A 22328-nucleotide genomic window follows, 5' to 3' on the forward strand; every position below is an offset into this window, starting at 1 on the left:
ATTTTATTAAATTAAATGTCTGTCCAAAATCCTTCTTCAGTTCAAAAAGGGAAATTCCCAGTTCATTGTTGATAAAAAAGAAATTAAATTAGTTAACTCCTTATTCTACTCAAATTAAATTAGTTAACTCCTTATTCTACTCAAATTAAATCAGTTAACTCCTTTTTCTACTCAAATTAAATTAGTTAACTCCCTTTAATTTGGGAATCTTCCTTTATGACTAAACTTCACCTTTAATCCTGACCGTTGATTGAAATCAATCTCAACCGTTGATGGATTCTAGGAAAGTCTATTTAAGAGACCCTCATCTCTTCATTTCGAGAGGAGGTTGAATGAGAATTTGCATCGAATTGCTGCTGGATTGTGCATTCATTTGAGCTCCCTACTTTCATATTCATTTTTTAGTTTAATTCTCATCTAGATTTAATATGCATACATTTAGTATAATTTCTTTTACATGTTCTTAGATTAAAAGTGCATACTCCATTTTAGATTAATCTGCATAATCATATAGATTAATTTCATTTCAAATCCTTTGTTCTTACAGGGTCTGGTTGCTTAAACACCTCGGATCTGAGGATATTTGACAAGCAATTCCCTTTAGATAGAAGGAAACAGGTCGCTTTGCAGGCTAACTTTCAGATGAACAATCCAATGTTCATTCCAAGATGAATCTGCATACAATGATCGTATTGAAGTGTGTGTGTTAGCATAGGCCATATATTCATGCATACATTTCTGGCACCCACCGTGGGGCTTAGAAATCAATTTTTTGGCCTAATTCTTTTTGCTTTTCATTTTAGTTTTTTATTTATATCTTGTTTTGCATTTTAAATCTTTCGTTCTTACAGGGTCTGGTTGCTTAAATACCTCAGATCTGAGGATATCTGACAAGCAATTCCCTTTAGATAGAAGGCAACAGGTCGCTTTGCAGGCTAATTTTCAGATGAACAATCCAATGTTCATTCCGAGATGAATCCGCATACAATGACCGTGTTGAAGTGTGTGTGTTAGCATAGGCTGCATACATTTCTAGCGCCCACCATGGGGCTTAGAAATCAATTTTCAAGCCTCATTCTTTTTGTTTTGCATTTTAGTTTTTTATTTATATCTTGTTTTGTAGGTAGTCATTTTACATGAGGTCAACGACAAGAATCCATTGCACAATTCCCCTCTTGAAAAGCTAATCTTTTGGGGATCAAATCCAAGGTTCAATATTTGTCTTGTGACATAGCAAATTCCACTCAGTTGAAGATAAATCTGATTGTTTATGAGGAGGCCTTTGCTGGTTCTACTATGATCTTGAAATAAGTAAATCTATTTTCTGTCTCAGAATCACACAGAAAAGAACAATATTTTTGTATTTTTTGATTTTTTTCAATGAATGCAATCTAACAGTGCAACTAAAATGAGTTCCTATTCTAACAAGGGGTTAGCAAAGATAATAAAAAATTTGAATGCAAATAACATGAAATTGAAATCTTAAATAGACATAAGTTGTAGAAAATAACACGCTGTTATAATACCCCAAAATTGGCTCATTGCCATGATACCAATTCTGATCTATTTCTGATCAATCCTAGGTCCTATTTCACTAAGCAAATTCTTATTCTACTACTTGCTACTTGACTTAAATGTCAGATGCAGAAAATCCTAATTTGCATTCATCATGCTTTTTATTTAATTCCTATAGTACTTACTCATATTAGTTACATTAAACCTATTAATTAATATTTAATTTAATTAATAAGTATTTATACTTTAATTAAATTAAATTATATCCTAAGGCTAATGTACTATGAAATTAAATTTATTAAATTTAATAAATATGCCTATTTTAATTAATTAAATGAAATTATTTAATTAAATGGAGAACTTACTTCTAATTAATTAAACAAAGTTATTTAATTAAATGGGAAGTCATTCCTAATTAATTAAATGAAGTTGTTTAATTAAATAAGAAAAGTGCCTCTAATTAATTAAATAGAATTATTTAATTAAATGAAAAAGGTAATTATGAGAGCATATCTCATTTTATTAAATTAAATATCTCTCGAAAATCCTTCTTCAGTTCAAAAAGGAATTAAATCAGTTAACTCCTTATTCTACTCAAATTAAATTAGTTAACTCCTTATTCTACTCAAATGAAATCAGTTAACTCCCTTTTCTACTCAAATTAAATCAGTTAACTCCCTTTAATTTGGGAATCTTCCTTTATGACTGAACTTCACCTTTAATCCTGACCGTTGATTGAAATCGATCTCAACCGTTGATGGATTCTAAGAAAGTCTATTTAAGAGACCCTCATCTCTTCATTTTGAGAGGAGGTTGAATGAGAATTTGCATTGAATTGCTACTAGATTGTGCATTCATTTGAGCTCCCTACTTTCATATTCATTTTTTAGTTTAATTCTCATCTAGATTTAATATGCATACATTTAGTATAGTTTCTTTTACATGTTCTTAGATTAAAAGTGCATACTCCATTTTAGATTAATCTACATAATCATATAGATTAATTTCATTTCAAATCCTTCGTTCTTACAGGGTCTGGTTGCTTAAACACTTCAGATCTGAGGATATCTGACAAGCAATTCCCTTTAGATAGAAGGCAACAGGTCGCTTTGCAGGCTAATTTTCAGATGAACAATCCAATGTTCATTTCGAGATGAATCCATATACAATGACCATGTTGAAGTGTGTGTGTTAGCATAGGCTACATATTCGCGCATACATTTCTGGTGCCCACCGTGGGGCTTAGAAATCAATTTTTTGGCCTCATTCTTTTTGTTTTGCATTTTAGTTTTTTATTTATATCTTGTTTTGCAGGTTTGAAGACACTTCAAGAAGGCATCCAACAATGATAAGAAAATGAGCATTTGAGAAACCTCTTCCTCTTCTCCTCTTAATCTTCTTCTTTTTCCTCCTTCTCATGTTATAAAGTTTTTAAAAACAAAAAAAGTCTTGAGGTTCTTTAAAGATTTGATCATATCTTTCAAATGGTTCATTATTTCAATTAAAAAATTTTATTGCATATTTGACATGAAATTTGCAGTTTACAGTAAAAATTTCGAATTTATATGATCAAAAATGAATTTATAATAAATTTTTTTATGTATTTTCATAAAATAATTATTGTGCAATCCAAATCATTGAATTTAAGTTTGAAAATTTTACTGTAGATTTGGGACACGCTGCGTAGTTTACAGTAAAAATTTTGGATTTATTTGATCAAAAATGAATTTTTAGTAATTTTTTTATTTATTTCATAAAAAAATTATTTCGCAACTCAAATCATTGAATTTAAATCTAAAAATTTTACTGTAGATTTTGAAATGCTGTGCAGTTTACAATAAAAATTTTGAATTTTGTTGAGCAAAAAGTGACTTTTTATAAAAAAAATTATGTATTTTCATAAAAAAATTAATTCTTGATATAAATCAAAGAATTTCAATCCAAAAATTTTATTGAGTCTTTGTGAGGCTTTTTTTAGACTACAATAAAAATTTCAAATTTTTTGGATTAGAATTCTATTTTTAATAATTTTTTTATGTGTTTTCATAAAAAAAAATTATTAACTCATGATGCAAATCTTAGAATTTTAATCAATAATTTTTATTGCAGGTTTTTATTTGGAAAACAGCAAGAAAGAAAGAAAGGCCATCCAGATATGACAAAAGAAAGAAAAAAAAAAAAAAAAAAAATGCATCTCCCTTTTGTTAGCTTCGAAAACAGCTCAAGAATTGTTAGAAATCAGGTAAAATCTACTAAGCGCGTAGCGAAGATCACCGGGTAACCTTCCTTAGCTGATAACAATTCATTTGGAGCTAAAACGAACATCTCTTGTGTCAAACTTGTTTGTATTTCCTTCCATGTTCTCATTTTACAACACATGCATAATTTGATACTAGGTTGTGATCTCTATTAGTTTCATCTAGCAGGCTTAGTTACTAGTGATAGATCTAATTAGCTATCTTGGCTTATTGGACTCGCTAATCCGCTGGCCCCTCGTTCCACCTTGTGGTTGCAAGATCAGCACCACGTTAAAGGGGAGGGGTCTACAAGAAATAAACATTAAATGCTCCACAAGGCAACCCTTTTGTGCTTTTTAGAACTCACTAGTTTATGAGTTGTGGACTCATTTTGGCTTGTGTGAGGGGTTAAATGTTTCACATCTTTGGACTCACCTCACAATAGTTAAAGCGTTAAGTGTACCACCTTGTGCTTTTTGATTGCTTTTAGATAGATTTGCTTTCGGGAATTAACATCTGTACACACATAGTAATTAGGCCCCCATGAACACTATTCGTGGATCTTGAGGGAGTGGGTTCCTAGTGAAACTCCTCTCTAAGACGGATTTCTTGTAGGTGGGGAAGATACTTTGAGCATCTCACAGATAGATGAATCTTCAACTTGTTGATTGAGGCATCCTTTTTCCAGAGAGGTTGATAGATCATTGGGAGTTGATATCATAGATCTTTAGGAGATACTCTTAGTTTAGCGTGTTGAATTAATTTGTCTACTTTGATTGGGCTAAAAGTTGAAAGGTGTCAAGACCTTGAATCTGGAAGCTAAGTCCCCTTGTGGTACACTATTGTGAGTCGGTCACCTTTAGAGAGGGTTAACTGTAGCAGACAATCCCTCTACAGGGAAAACTGCGTTGACAGAACTTCGAGCGATAATAGCCATTTTTGATGTGGTAGTGACAACCTCTATATAAATGTCCTTGTGGAAGAAATATCCACGGGTGTAGTTCATTGTGGGTTGTCAGATCTCCCTAGCAGCTCTTGAAGATTAAGTTCTCGGACTGTGTTGAAACCTCGGTGCGTCAGGATTAGAGGTCACCCCTGTGAGTCATAAAAGTTGCAGAGTGAAAACATTACTAAAAACCTTAGAGAGGCCAAACTTTTCACTTTCTAGGAATGTGTGCAATGATTGCAAAACTCTTTGAAAACATACACAAATAGCTCTCCTAGGGATTAGCACAAACTAAGTCACTTGATTGTTAATGCGCAATGTTGCTTTTGCCCTTGCTCATTATTTTTGGACGTGCTTGAAATCACCTGCTTGCTATTCTATGTGCCTGTTTATCTGCCTAGTTACTGAAATGAATCAACAATCTATCCAAAACTATCTGACATCTTCAAATTCTTTTCAAAATCCAATTCAGTTGTCAGTCTGGTTTCCATTTTCACACATAGTTTGCAAACTTTTGCGCGAATACTTGTTGTCCTACTACTTCTTCACGCAGCTTTGTCCAAGTTCTCATGCAAATAGTTGCACATCTCCATGCGAGATCTTTATGCTATCCAAGTTAACCTTGCACTACTTTGCATGGCCTACAACACATCCTTGTGTGGAATCTTTATGCTATCTTGAGTCTTTGCATGGCCCTGTATACTTTCTTATGCTCCTTTTAGAGGATCTTCACATGAGATCTTGAGTCTGAACTATCAAGTTAGTTTGTTAGAGCTATCTGTGCTCTGTACCAAGTTTTTCTCCTACATTGGTTTACTATTTCTCTGTCTGAAAATAGTCCCAAACAATGGCATCCTGCTTAGCTAATGACTTGTGATCCATACTTTAACTAGTCTTGTTTCTCAGTTATCTTGCTCTTTTCCTTTAGTGCTTGTTGTACTCTGTGTTATGATAGTCATAATCTTTGGCTATTCTAGCCTTTGAATCAGACTATTCATACCTTATTATACTGCACTCTTATCTTACTTTTTTGAGACTACGTTCTAGTGTGGTCCTTGTCTAAGGTTTTTCTTTTTGTCATTGTCTATGACTGTGGCAACTTGACTTATGTTCTAAAAATTGGCTGTCACTACTTGAAACATAGTACATCAAAATGGCTAACAACAAATGTGCTAAATCCAATATTCCTAGTGAGAAAGAAGAGCTACTTATTGCAAACATGAAGAAACAAATTGAAATGATAAGTGCTCAACTTCAAAGACTAAAAGAAGAGGAAAACACATCATCGAACAAATTCTCCTTGAGAGAAATTTTTCCTTTCTCCTATGACAACCAAAAATTACATTCTTGTGATCTTGAATCCAAGACATCTGAGAACACCTCACATACACCCAAGAAATCTAGGAATATCTTTGAAAACAAACCTTGGGAACCTAAACCAAAGAGTGATTTCACACCTTTGGGAAAATCTTATGAATTAACCTTGGAAGAACTTCTTGAAGAAAAACTCATTACTTTACTTAAGCTCACTTTGGCGGGAGTTTCCTTTATGAGTAACTATTGTGTCTATCATAGACATAATTTACATAAAACTTCCCATTGTAAGGAGCTGAAAAAAAAGATCGAAGATCTCTTTGACAATGGTATAATTCAAAAATCTAAGCTCTCAACTACTAAAGATTCTACTCTCAAGAAGGATCAACCTCATGAAACCATGTCTAGTAATGGTTCAAACACAACTTCTACTTCCTCCAACATACATCCACCTTCTAAATTATCCAATCTTTCCAACCCATATTCACCAAAAGAACTCACTACTCCCCCAGTTGACTATGTGTACTCTCAAGGACTACCTTTAAAGGAAACTCAAGCTAATCTTGACTTAGCTGCAAACCTCTCCCATACTACACAAAGCAAAGATCCAAAACCTCCATGTGTCGCTCCTCCTATTATCCCCAATCCAACTATTCCTCCATTGTACCTTCAAGAGCCTGTTATCGAGACTCTAGAAATATATTCAAATACAGATTTAGATACTCCCTCATCCTTGGATTTGGTTTCATGTCAAGAGGACCACTTAAATGATGAAGAAACAAGTGTTGATCAAGACCAAGATTCCTTCATCCCCTTTCAAGTCTTCCAAGATCTCATGCCTCCATGTCAAGAGTCACATAGTCCTCCATCTCCCATGTCATGCACCTCTACTAAGCAAGATCAAGATATTCCTGCCACCATCCTTAAGGAGATTATAAAAGACCAAGAGAAGGATACTTTTCCTATGTTACCTAAAATTCCTTTTGAAGAGAAAAGTGTTCCCTCGCTCTCTTATTCTACCTTGCTACATTCACTTCCAAACTATGCTCAAGCTTTAAATACTCCTATCAAAGGTATTGCTCCTATAATAGTTACTCATAAATCTATTGATGACTTTGGTCATATTGCTCACTCTAAAGATGCTGATATCTATACTCATGGTCCGTTCACATCTTCTAAATCTATCCTTGGTCCTTACCCATCTAAGCTAGAACCTTCAAGTCTTCCATCCATATTGGGACCTTATGTTCCTCTATCTCCTACTTCCACTCTTAGCTCATTATAAATTCCTCCTACCCTACCCCAAGATCAACAAAGATGCAGATACTTGAACTATTCACATTCACCTTTCCATCTAAACTAGTCATATTGGCCTCATTCATCCACAAGTCCCAAGTCCTTTGGAATAAATTTGGATGATCAACTCAAACACAAGTGCATGAATCCATCCTCAAAAGTTAACTATGTCTCCCCTAATCAACATGTGAATGTCAAGAAGAAAAAAAAAAAAAAGAGACTGCAAAGGTCCACTATTCAAAGAGCTCAACCAAAGAAAGTATGGGTTCTTAAATCTATTATTGAAGAAATGCATTCCAAAGCATCTAGTGAAAAATCAAAAGCTATATGGATTCCCAAGTCTCTTTTGAAGGACTTGAATATTGAAAACAAAGAAAAGTTGACATTCAAGCTTCCAAAGGTTTCCACTCCATCTCTTTCACAACATCTTCCTAAAAAGGTTTCAAAGCCTCCTACTCCACCTTCCTCTGAAATTATTCCACCACCTCATACATCTAAACCTCATACTATTTCATCCATATTTCCTTCATTATTCCATAACCCTTCAAGGTGTGTATCAATTTTGATCTTGCCCACTTTTTCTTCTCCCCTTGAGCATCCCTTTCATTACCCTATCCACTCCACCTTCTATCCTCCACCTTTTATCCTTCTATCCCATTTATCTTATCCATAGCCTAAACCTTGTCCTCCATATATCTTTTCTACTATCTCCCTCCATTACCTTATCAAAATCTTTGAGCATAACTTACGTTATAGGAGTGCTTTCTAACTTGAGAAAGGTTTTAATTCTTTCCAAAAACTCTAAAAATCCAAAAAAAAAGAAAAAGAAAAAAGAAAAATGAAAAAGTGCCTTGGTGAAAACCACTTCTTGTGGCACCTTGGTAGCAAAAGTAAAGATAAATAAATCCGTCCTATGGTGAAAACCACTTCTTGTGGCACTTTGGATAAGTACCATGATGAAAACTTGGTAAACATGCATCATGCGTAATTCTTCCATCCATGACATCCTATCATGATCTTTCTCATCCTTCAGATGTCCTCATCTCAAGTCATTCACTCATAACCTCCATAACAAACTTTTCTATCCTATTCAGTTAACCCTTTGGTCTTGATCAATGAAAAAAAGAAGAAAACTTAGTTCTTAGCAATCTCTTGAAATGGTCATCTTCGTGGATTACTTACATGATACCCTTCATTACACCATGAGCTTATATTGTTATATCCTTTTCCCTAGCTTGGGTAATCTTGTGAAGGCTTTCCTTGAGGGTAACATTCACCGCTTCATACTCCTTGCCTTTCCATCTCTACTTATCCACTTGCTTGCTAGTACATATTGTCTTGCACCTTGCTAGACACTAGAAAAAAATCAAGGTAATCCTTCTTGAGAGCTAGTAATCTCTAAAAAAATCTAAAAATCAAAAAAAGTCTTGAAAAAAAAAATGTTACCTTGGTGAAAACCTAGCAATAGAGGCCTTGGTAACACCAAAAATAAAAAAGAAAAAAGAAAAAACTTGCCAAGAAGGTGAAAACCTGGTAAACAGGTGCCTCTTGTTCCCAATGCCTCATCTTGCAACATATCTTCTGGCTATTCTGTACAGTCGCTTTCGCACTTTCACTTTCCTGCTTCCTACTCATGTATCCATGGATTGAGTCTTGTCACAGCTCGGGGCATTCCCCCTTAGTGCCACTATTGTCAAGATTCTCATAGAATCTCCTTCGCGACAGTCACCAATGGTCCTCACTGTGTCTGCCTACTATCGTTAGTGTCACTATTTTTGAGATTCTCATAGAATCTCCTTCGCGACAGTCACCAGTGGTCCTGACTGTGTCTACCTACTGTCGCTAGTGTCACTCTTTTCGAGAGTCTCCTCATAGAATCTCCTTCATGACAGTCACCAGTCGTTCTGACTATGTTTGCCTACTGTCACTAGTGTCACTCTTTTTAAGATTCTCCTCATAGAATCTCTTTCAAAATGGTCACCAGTTGTTTCAACTGTGTCTGCCTATGTTGCTTGGGTCATGTCTCAAGATTCCTTTATGGAAAATCTCTTTTGCATCAGTCATCAGTCATCCTGGCTGTGTCTGTCTACTGTCGCTTAGTCCTCTTTAGGTTCTTCATTGTGAAGATTCCTCTTTGACCTCAGTCACCAGTCATTCTGATTGCATCTACTTACTGTCGTCACCCTACTAAAGAGATTTATTTCAAACATGTTCTGGACATTGACACTTGACATCAATCCCGAAAACATTGAACTCAAAAATGATATAATTGTTTGGATATGCTGAGCATTTTCTTTGTTTGCTTTGTTTTGCTTTATCATATCTCCTCGAGCAACTCAATGATGTCATCTTCGACTAGAGAAGCAATGACTGGGGGTATGATCTTTTTATTTTCTTTTTGTTTGCGGTTTAGTTACAATTAGTTGATACATTCCTATAAAAGGGGTGTCCACTATAAGATCCTCCATCTTGTATTGCATGGCTAGGTGTACGTCAACTCCTTTTATAAGAATACATCAATAACGTTGGTGCTTCTCCTTATTTGTTGGAGTGAACTCTTCATGCTATAGTAAATAGGAATACTCGTCCTGCTAAGTGAACATATGGGTCACTGTGAGTATATCTAGCACACTTTTGTCTCAGGTTATGAATGCAAGGGTCATTGCAGACAAAATGAATACTGAATGCTTAGCATAAGAGGGATCTCCTGTGTGTTTGGTGTGCCTGTCATGCAAGAAACATCCTGGTCATCCTAGCATTTATGCTTTGATGCTTATGTTAACTTGCTACATTAAAAGGGACAAATGTTCTGGTCATTTTGGCTTCTTTTGCCTCAAATGCTTACATTTAATCCCGACAAACCAATAATGTATGTTATATTCATATTTCCATGATTGCAATGACAGTAGGAATTGTATGACCTACGAGCTTTGTTCTATATTCGGTGATGATTAAATATTGAGGCTCGGTAACCAAACCTAGGGTTTCATTTAACATAGTCTTGCATTGCATAATTCACTTGCATAAGCATGTGATTCAATTGAAAATCTACTTTCACCTTCTCTGATGAGGGATTGCTGATCTCTTCAAAGTATCATGTTCTTTCATGAACTGCAAAAATGATTGATTAATCACCCTCTTCGCTACTTTGGTTGCTCTTAACCCATTTTTCAAGATCAAATTCAAAATCTGACACACTTAAGTGGCTCAAAATGCATTTAAAATTTTTTTGTGCAATCCAAATCTTGCTGATACTTTGCAATTCTTGGAATCTTTTCAACTCAAACTTGGTCTTTTGGATCTTGAAATCACTTCGGATCAACCTCCAAATTTCTTCAGATCATTTTGACCTCTCCAAATTTCTTCAGACCATTCTGATCTCTTCATATTTCTTCAAGATGGTTTTGATTTCTTTATATTTCTTCTGATCATTGTGATCTCTTCATATTTCTTCAGATCGTTATGATCTAGTTATATTTCTTCAGATAATTCTGATCTCTTCATATTTCTTCAGATCATTCTGATCTCTCCAAATTTCTTCAGACCATTCTGATCTCTTCATATTTCTTCAAGATCATTCTGATCTCTTTATATTTCTTCTGATCATTCTAATCTATTTATATTTCTTCTGATCATTCTAATCTCTTCTATATTCTACTAAGCCTTGGATTTCTTCTATATCTTTCATCACTCTCCTTACATCATACTTCTGGTGTGTCATCTTTCGATTTCGCTCCCGAGGGGGTAGGATGATTACATCATTGAACTAAATTTCAACTCATTTTGAGTCTCATTTCTTGGGGCATCTAGTTCCCATTTTATGTCCTTCTCACTTGGGGCATCTCATTACTCAGGGCATTTTGTCCTCCTCTTTCTGGCATCCTTGTCATCTACTTCATCTTTTCATCATTTGATCACATCTTATAACATTTCTGATCTGAGTCTGATGGACAAGTATTAGGATATCTAAACCCTGACTCCTGAGGATCAGGCCTTGTTTTGGGGATGATTCTATGACTCATAATTAGACCTTATCAACTTAGGTATCTAGGTGTTCTACCTGGATCCCTTAGGATTAAGCTTTGTACTAGAGATGATCCATAAAAGCTTATCCGTTTCAACTTAGGTATCTAGGTGTTCTACCTGGATTCCTTAGGATTAAGCTTCGTGTTGGAGATGATCCTTAAAAGCTTATTTGTTTCAACTTACGTATCTAGGTGTTCTACCTAGATTCCTTAGGACTAAGCTTTGTGTTGGAGATGATCCTTAAAAGCTTATCTGTTCCAATTTAGGTATCTAGGTATTCTGCTTGGATTCCTTGGGATTAAGCTCTGTTCTAGAGATAGTCCTTAAAAGCTCATCAATTGGTCTTTGTGTCATCACCTTCAGAACTAATCTCATCTTCGAATCAATTTTAGGTATCTAGGCATTATGCTTGGATTCCTTGGGATTAAGCTCTATTCTAGAGATAGTCCTTAAAAGTTTATCAATTGGTCTTCGTGTCATCACCTTCAAAACCAATCTCATCTTCAAAACATGCTTTCTAATTTTTCTTTGAATTAAACGTGTTGCTCGCACATTCATTCAAAGAGGGGCAAAATGTAATACCCCAAAATTGGCTCATTGCCATGATACCAATTCTGGTCTATTTTTGATCAATCCTGAGTCCTATTTCACTAGGCAAATTCTTATTCTACTACTCGCTACTTGACTTAAATGTCAGATGTAGAAAACCCTAATCTGCATTCATCATGCTTATTATTTAATTCCTATAGTATTTACTCATATTAGTTACATTAAACCTATTGATTAATATTTAATTTAATTAATAAGTATTTATACTTTAATTAAATTAAATTATATCCTAAGGCTAATGTACTATGGAATTAAATTTATTTAATTTAATAAATATGCCTATTTTAATTAATTAAACAAAATTATTTAATTAAATGGAGAACTTACTTCTAATTAATTAAACAAAGTTATTTAATTAAATGGGAAGTCATTCCTAATTAATTAAATGAAGTTATTTAATTAAATAAGAAAAGTGCCTCTAATTAATTAAATAGAATTATTTAATTAAATGAAAAAGGTAATTATGAGAATATATCTCATTTTATTAAATTAAATTATATCCTAAGACTAATGTACTATGGGATTAAATTTATTTAATTTAATAAATATGCCTATTTTAATTAATTAAACGAAATTATTTAATTAAATGAAGAACTTACTTCTAATTAATTAGACAAAGTTATTTAATTAAATGGGAAGTCATTCCTAATTAATTAAATGAAGTTATTTAATTAAATAATAAAAGTGTCTCTAATTAATTAAATAGAATTATTTAATTAAATGAAAAAGTTAATTATGAGAGCATATCTCATTTTATTAAATTAAATATCTCTCCAAAATCCTTCTTCAGTTCAAAAAGGAATTAAATCAGCTAACTCCTTATTCTACTCAAATTAAATTAGTTAACTCCTTATTCTACTCAAATGAAATCAGTTAACTCCCTTTTCTACTCAAATTAAATCAGTTAACTCCCTTTAATTTGGGAATCTTCCTTTATGACTAAACTTCACCTTTAATCCTGACCGTTGATTGAAATCGATCTCAACCGTTGATGGATTCTAGGAAAGTCTATTTAAGAGACCCTCATCTCTTCATTTTGAGATGAGGTTGAATGATAATTTGTATCGAATTGCTGCTAGATTGTGCATTCATTTGAGCTCCCTACTTTCATATTCATTTTTTAGTTTAATTCTCATCTAGATTTAATATGCATACATTTAGTATAATTTTTTTTTACATGTTCTTAGATTAAAAGTGCATACTCTATTCTAGATTAATCTGCATAATCATATAGATTAATTTCATTTCAAATCCTTCGTTCTTACAGGGTCTGGTTACTTAAACACCTCAGATCTGAGGATATCTGACAAGCAATTCCCTTTAGATAGAAGACAACAGGTCGCTTTGCAGGCTAATTTTTGGATGAACAATCTAATGTTCATTCCGAGATGAATCCGTATACAATGACCGTGTTGAAGTGTCTGTGTTAGCATAGGCCGCATATTCACGCATACAACTGTAAGTTAAAATTTTGAAGAAATCGGTAAGAAACCAATGAAAATAAGAGCAACACTTCCTAGAATCCACTGATGCAATCATCAGTGCAAAATTTTAGTAACTAAATGATGTTTCACTCTTCATCAAATCATAAGGCCACGAAAAGTGCAGTCATGTGAGACAAAGAGTTATGTAGGCACGATTTGTGATCTCTCCTCAAGCTCATTACATCAGTGGAATTTCTAAATCTCTAGAAAACCCCATAACTAAAAGATCACACAACTAGAAACAACGCAATAAACCTTTAGCTCAACCACAATCTCATGAATAAAATTCACAAAACAATGACACATTCAAGCAAGAATCACTACACTCCAAATGTGAGCACCAAAAGCATAATTTTATTGCATCATAATGGTGGCCCTTGTTACATATTACAGTGGGGTATTTATAAGAAAACATCTCCTCAATTTGTGTTGAGAGTGAGAGATATCTCCATGCAATAAAATGCTTTTAAAACATTAAAAAAAAACTAAATATATACAAACTAACAATTAATCTAGTTCTTAGAGGGACTCTATCCATTTTTTATTTATTAATTGGATGCATGAGCCCTTTACATGTCAAAAATAGAGAAAGCATGAGAGAGAAAGTAGGAGGAAGTCATCTGTCAAAGTAAGAGTGCATGGAGGTGCCAAAAATAGAATCTGGTCCTTCACTAGGCATGTGTAGAAGTTAAACTACCATCAGAATGGCCTCTTGATGCATGAAACATGCTATTTTTAGAACTGACAATTATTTGTTGGCACACCTATGAATTGTGGAGTTGTGGACCTACCTACCTATGCACTTGCATGCCTGCACACAGGGTAAAAATCTCAAAATTTTACTAAGTGTCAAAATTGAAATTTTGGCATCTGGATTTTGTTCTTCTTCATCCCAAATCTATGTTTGGATGTTTGCCCTTGAATTTATCTATCATCTCAATAATTTTAGCTATATCTAGAAGATCTAGAGCCTCATATTTATCCTTTACCTTCTGTCTATGGTTTTCCACCTCAATTTGAGTCTCTGCAAAGTCTCTGAGTTTGGTGTCCCACTCTAAAAGTGCTTCTTCTGTCCTAAAGACTTGTCTGATATCTTCATTAATAGATGTTTCCTCTAATGTCTTCTTGAAATTATCTACTACTACCTCAACTGGAAATAGCTTCTCTTGTTCTTCATCTTCAAAAATGTCCAAGCATGCATCATTGTACAACTTTTTTGCTTCCAAAATTCACTCTTAGGCTTGGTACTTGAGCCGATGGATTTCTTTGCATAATGTTTCCATCGCTTTATTGCCATCTGCTATCTTCTCTATCCAATCATTAATCATGTCTAGATCTTCTCTGGTATATACATCAATCAAAGTGTGGTACCTTTTCCCTTTTATGTCTTGCAGAGTCTGCAAATCCTTGCTCCATGCCTGTACCTCATCCATGATACTGAAGTTCTGCCTCAAAATTGCTACAATCTTATTCATGTTCTGCTGTGTAGCATGTAGTAACTTCAAATTCCCTGTGATTGTGGTAACACCTCTATCCTCAAGGATTTCTTGCCATTCTTGACAAGATCTCAAAAATGGATTGAGTTAGACACATTCCCCTTCTCTAAGAATGGTATTCAAAGTATGCTTAGGGTGTTTAGGATTAACAGGACCACTAACTTTGGCTAGATATCCTTTTGGGATCTCCACTTTCCTTCAAAGTGTTTAAAGTTATATCTCATCTTGCTCCATGTGCCTGAGAACCTCTTTGACTCCCATAGTCATCATTTGTTGGCTTGAATCCCATGTGTGTGTGTTCAACTACCTCCTTCCCTTTATCACTCTTGCTTGGAGTCATCTCCTATTGTGAGGACTCTCCTTCTATAACTTCAATCTCCATAGATCCTATAGCTTTCTCCTTAGCATCTTGGGAAGGTTGTTGTGCATATTCTACCATTTTTCCCTCCTTTGACACTTCATCAGTAGCCCTTGACTCTAGTTGCTCTTGTGGTGATGGTTTCTTTTGGACTTGTTCCTCTTTTAGACTTGGAGGTGGGGGAGTTCTTGAACCCTTATCTACCACCATAATCTATGGGGGAGATGGAGGAGTAATATTAGTACCCTATGTATTTGGAGACATCTATGTCCAGTCTTCCTATTGGAGTTCACCTGTAGGGGTGTCTTTGATCTTATCTCCAACCAACTCTATACCTACGGGCATGAAATCAAAAATTTTCATGGAGATAACATCCTCACCTCCTTACCTTTTCTCATTCACCTAGTGTTGCACTTCATCTTTTGAATAAGAGAGTTCTAATGGTTCTACTTGGGTGGATGGTGTGGTATACATGGTACTCTTTCTTCTTTCTAACTTTGTAGCTTTTGCTAATCGAGTTCTTCTTTGTAGGGGTACCTGTTCCTCCTCCTCTTCTAATTCTATTTCTTCCTCATATTCTTCTTCCTCAAGAATAGTTTAAGGAATAGATGGATTAGGTACTAATCTTTTGCTGATCATTTACCTTTTCTTCATCTTAATCTTGACCCTCTTATGTTTCTTGGAGATAAAAGGAGAAGGGGGCTCTTCTTGTATAGGAGGAATGGAGGCTTCTGGAATCTCTCCCTCTTCTAGTTGGCTTGGTATAATAGGAGGCAACTAAGGTTCATCCTAGATTTGAGTAGCTCCAATACCTTGGGACTCTTGTGAACTCTATTCCTATTACTGAGGAGACACATGTTCTACAACCTTTTCTATCTAAATCCTCTGAGGAGATGTTCTCTTCCTCTTTCCCTTCCTTTCTAGAGGGTGATAATATACAACTAGGCAATCAAGCTGGTAGACTGTCTTTGGCCTAATAGGAGACTGGAATGAAAAGATAGGAACTATGACTTTCCTTCCTTTACCCCTTTCTAGGTGAGCATGTGCATGGAAGATTACAATATCAGGAAATGGATCAAGTGGAAAAGGTTTCTTGATCCAATCCTTTGTCATTCTAATGACATGTCTCACTTGATGATTGATGTCATCTCCTTACTCTATGTCAACCTTTACATTTAGAATGGGTCTTTCACCAACTTTATCTACATTGAATAGGGGATCTAGTAATTCTTTAGAGTCTTGTAGCCTTATCTCATTAGGGCTATTCAAATGGAGAGCCTTTTCTACTAGCTACAAAGTCATCCTACAATAGTCTTTGATGTAGACATCGTAGTCATTTGTGGCGTTCATCTAATGATCTTCAATGGCATCCTCATGATGGAAGTCCTTTCTTTCTAGGTTTTCCACTTTACCAAAATTGTCAAAGTATGGCTGAGGAGAGTTGTATTCTTGAAGAGGATAGTTCTCCCATTCCCACTCAAAGGTTTAAATATCTTGTTTTCGCTTCACCTGATATAGCCCAATGACCAACGACCATTCCCAATAGGGTCACATTGCCTCTTTATCTTCTCATAGGCCAACTCCATTTGCCTAGAGATCTTCAATATTACCAACTTGTCACTTGGGTATCTCGAAAGCTTCTTAGAATTGATAGATGCACCACCCACCCAAAGATACATGGATGTCTTGAACTGGATGAAGTAGACTCCAAGAGCTATGATCTATGCTTTGGCTTCATCAAATAACCTCTTCCCATAGTCCCCCTCAATTAATCAAATGATAAAAAAGATAAACACATCATTCACAATTTTTTACTCCTTGCTTTGCACTAAGAGCTTCTTCTTCACCAACTAAGGGTAGACTATGTATGCCTAGGCATTGGGGTCCTACATATTGCCTTTCTTGTACAAACCAGGATAGTTTTTTGCCTTCGCTGCAATTAGGTACACCATATAAGAAGTCATATAAAAATTCTTGTCCTTCACCATCCTAATTTTCTCACACAAGTTTTCACTTAGTGTGGTGGCCCAATCTAGTGCTATCCTTGCATGTCTGATGGTCTCAATGAAGTTGACCATGAATGTAGTGAGATGACATGCTGCAAGTAAGCCCATGACTCTGCTTAAGAGAATGATAGAGTATTTGATGTCATCCTTCATGTATCCTCGAGTCATATCCACTTTTCTGATTATCTTTCCTTGAGGAGGCTTCTTAATGAGGTACGAGGATTATATAATGTTAATAGCCTCATGATGGTGCTCCATGTACCATCTCTAAGCCACTTCATAGGAAAGTTAGATGAACTAGTCTTCTTTTGGTAGGTGAAAAACCTTCTCAATCTTATCAGGTTGCAAATCTAATACCACTTCCCTTATAACGCTCTTGACCATCCTCTCATCAGGCACAAAGTGTTTTGACAGAGCCATGATTAGTTCAGCCAATTGCACTGACATGGAATGTGATGCTACACTCACTAATCTAGAATAGATAAATGCAGATACCAAGGTTGACATCTTTGTTGGCTTGTTGCAAATTCTCAAGAAATCTTCTAAATCCATGTGTTCAAGGTCAATATCTTTGATCTTAGTGTAATCATCATGGAGCCTTGACTTTGAGGGTATGCCTTGGAACTTGAAAACTACAGGTTTGGGTACTACTCTAGATGTGGATGCCATTTGATCACATTACCTGCACATTGCAAGAAAAGCGTTATTAGTCACAAAGATAGTGTACAACCACAAACATAAGTAAAAAAAAAAAGGTCCCGTTTGGGTGATTTTATTATTTTTAAAAAAATAATTAATATTTTTTTTATTTTTTAAAAATATTTTATCATTTTTTATTTTTTTTAAAACATTTTATACTTAAAAAAAATTAAAATTCAAAAAAATGCAAATTGAAATCTATGGGCACGCGGTGCCTAGCTTGTGGTGCTAGGATGCTTGGTGCCTAGCCCACGATGCCAGGGCACATGATGCTAGGGCTTGTAACACTTGGCCTGTGACACCAAGGTGTGCAGTGCCCAACGCATGTGCTACCAAGGCCCGTGGTGCTAGGGTGGGTAGCATCGAGGTGCATGACGCCCAGGGTCAAGCTACAGCTTGCAAAGAACATGGCAATAGGGGGGGGAGGGGTACGCACTGTGGTCCTCCTCTTGAAGACTTGAAAAAAAATGGAGGAAAGAGGGGGGGAAGAAGGGTTTTATAACCCCTCCCTCCTTCATGTGCTGAGCGAGACGACATGCATGCGATAGAGCTAGGCACGCTATTTTTTTTTTTGAAATTTGCATTAAAAATTTTTCAATGTTTTTCTGATTTTTTCAACTTTTTGACTCCAAAATTCTAACTTTTAACCAAATTTTCTTCCCCTGACTCTTAAACTATGAGTCTAGGAGTCAAAAAAAGGTAGGCGTTCCCCATTCTTAGTGAGGAATGGGGCATGTGTTGTGGACACCACAACAACACTTGGCTAAGATATGTCATAATATAATATTCTTATTCTCTTACACACATCCATATTTGGCTTCCTTTGTCATAGATTCTTGGCTTTAAGTGGGCGTGAGGTGTCATGTGACGCGTCATAGAATCTTAACCACATTTAGCTTTGTTTGATTTTCAAGCATCATAGAATCCTACACTTGGCATCTTGTGTCATCTGTGTCATGGATTCTCAAAGGAATCTCATGCCAAGTCGCATATCTAAGGGTGACAAATCCAATGCTCTCACATTATGTGTTGATTATAAAATGAGCATTCTTTCTCTCATTTCCAGTCCTTGGGTCTTTAGTATATTCACTCCATCTCTCACGCTAGAATCACAACTTCAAGTATTCTTAATAGCAACATCATTATCATAGAATTTTGCTTCAATATTGTGTGTACTATAGGAAATTTGGAGCTACATCACATGGAGAAGAAAGAAGGACATGAGAGCTACAAATGAAAGAAGGAGTTTTAGATTTGCTTTCTTGTTTTGATTCATTTGGCTTTCATGGTAGACTAGAGGGTGTTGATATATGATTATTGAGTTTGTGATTTGCTCATAATATGTTAGACATTAGCCTATTTTCTAGGTACTACACTATGATTAAGGAAACATAAAAGGGGGGAGGCCTAATTCTCTTACTTGTTTCCCCTTCCTTTATTGGCTACACCAAGCCTATTGCATTCTCCTCTCTAGGTAGTTTATTCTTGGCCTCTATCATCTCCAAATCCTTATGTAGCAATTCCTTCTGCAATGTTATGGTGGAAACAACATTCCACATGGAGATATTGACATTAGTCCTTTTCATTTGATCCACCACATTAAAGGAGTATTGAATGTCTTGGTTGAAGCTTTGGGAATTGCATGGGTAGGTGTTGATATATGATTATTGAGTTTGTGATTTGCTCATAATATGTTAGACATTAGCCTATTTTCTAGGTACTACACTATGATTAAGGAAACATAAAAGGGGGGAGGCCTAATTCTCTTACTTGTTTCCCCTTCCTTTATTGGCTACACCAAGCCTATTGCATTCTCCTCTCTAGGTAGTTTATTCTTGGCCTCTATCATCTCCAACTCCTTATGTAGCAATTCCTTCTACAATGGTATGGTGGAAACAACATTCCACATGGAGATATTGACATTAGTCCTTTTCATTTGATCCACCACATTAAAGGAGTATTGAATGTCTTGGTTGAAGCTTTGGGAATTGCATGGGTAGGTGGATGAGGTTGAGTAACCTAAGGTTCAACAAGGTCCTTGTTTATTGTGTTTTTCCTCTACTAAGGAGTAGCATTGGATTGGGAATTCATCACTAGCACATATGGAGCAACATTTGAAGCTGAATCTTGATTAGGTGATAGGGATGTATCATCTTCAACAACTCTTCTTTTGCTCCTGGTATTGTGAGCTATAGCATCATGATTGGCATGACAATGTTCCCCCGATTGATGGTTTATGAAAGAACACTCATTTTGTTGTTGTAAATATGAAGCATTAGTAGGTTGATTAACACTATTAGATGTGACCCTATTAGATGATTTAATTAGCTTGTTAGGAGTTTCCTTGTTAGAGGTCTTTAGACACTTCAATCTAGAAATGCCACCTTGTTAGAGGATTTCGCAAATAGCTATTAGGCTAACTCTGTTAAGAGGTTTAGTTCACTACTACAATGGTAAGAGAGTAAAAATGAAATGACCTAATTGCTAATTCAACTATACTACTGATTTTAGATCTAAATTTTGGCTGGAATACTTGATCCTTCTTGATCAAATTCATTATTGTAGCCCAACAAGGATATTGTTCTTATCCTTCCAATTTGCTTCCTCTAAGCATCTTCTTATTTTCCACACATTCTAACACATCTTCAATCCTACACTTGACCTTATATCATATAAATTGTTAAGTCATCTTAAATACAACTTAAAACAATAATTCTTCATCTCCTCAGTTGGTTAGAACCAACGAACAAATCTATTAAACTCAATATGCCAAAAAAGAAAACCCTTTTTAGCCAACCGAACTTGGTAGTCCTTAACTCTGAAATAATTTTCCTAAGTTAACTAAGTGAACTTGGTTAACAATAAATTTTTGTAAACATCCTTTGGTAACTAAGTAAGTTTGGTTAACATTAGTTCCATTAAACTTTCCTTTATTAACTCAGAGAGCTTGGTTAAAACTGAACTTTGTGAATTTTTCTTTGGTGCATGAATGAACTTAGTAGGCACTATCTTCTGAGCTTGGAAAATATTGGAATGCTTGGTAGACACAAGAAACTATCTCCATCACCTAAGTGAGCTTGACATACATTGAGTGGTAAAGATATGACATTTTGTATAACATCAAAGACAATATACAATTGATCAATTATTTTCAACAAAATCTACTATTGAAGATATTAGCAGTAGTGTAAAAGAGGTTTTTATATCTATCTCTTTGTAATAAAGAACTATGTAGTATATTGAATGTTTTGGTAGTGGGCTCATCTTACATATATTTTTTTATTTGTATATACTAACTCCTAATAGGGTTGAGGCCTCTAACAAGTCTTAGTCCTCTAACAAGGACTGAGACACTATATAGATGTAATATACTCCTAAGAGGATTAATATCTTTCATAAGATACTTTTGATTAGTGAAACATTTTGTGGGTTTCATCCTTACAATGGTTTTTTGAAGTAAGAAGAAATGAAGAACTAGGGCCAAAGGCACACCCATCTATCCAATCCACCTTGCAAGAGTTAACACAGAAGAAGCACAACATAAAGAACAAAAACCAAAGGAGGAAGAATAGAAAACATTTATTGATTCATCAAATAATTAGCAGACATGTCTAGCTATAAGGCCTTCTAGGTTATAGCCAGAGACAAAATACATTCAAATCCACAAGTTTGGATTTCTAGACACATATGCTTCCAACTTTGTACATCCTCTAAATTCTACCCCTGAAACTCAATCCTAGACCTCCTTAAATACTTGTGTAACCATATGTTGACCTATCACAAAATTAAACTTTACATTAATTGCATGCATAGCCACAAGTCAACTCACATCAAATATTAACTACAAACATCAAAATTAAATACATGCAAGGTTGGCCCAAACTAGAACTAGATACAAAAAAATTAGTCAAAGAAGGACCAAGACAAATACTGGCACTCAGCACCAATAGGGACACTCGACACCAACAATAACACTCGGCACCAATAGATTCACTCAGCACATGAATGAACACTTAGTCAACACTAGATTGCTACAATAACTTGGCATCCACTAGAGCTATAGTAACTTGACATCCACTAGAGCAATAAAATATTGGAAACCACTGGCAGTCATCTCCAACATGCAGAATGAACAAAGATGAGCAGGATAACAATGCAACCTAGGATGCTCCTGCATCAAACAACAAGGGTTGAAAGAAATGATTCTCCTAAATCATTAAGATGTCACAACCTGAGTTGAATCCAACTCACAATAAGAAATTCATGAAGTATCTTCAATAGGTCTATTCTTCTAGTTCACCAAATATTCATAGTAATCTTTTCCTCTTGTGCTCTCGCCAAC

Source organism: Cupressus sempervirens, chromosome 8 (genome assembly GCF_028749045.1).
Source record: "Cupressus sempervirens isolate cs-2001-9-10 chromosome 8, ASM2874904v1, whole genome shotgun sequence".
Classification (NCBI taxonomy): domain Eukaryota; kingdom Viridiplantae; phylum Streptophyta; class Pinopsida; order Cupressales; family Cupressaceae; genus Cupressus; species Cupressus sempervirens.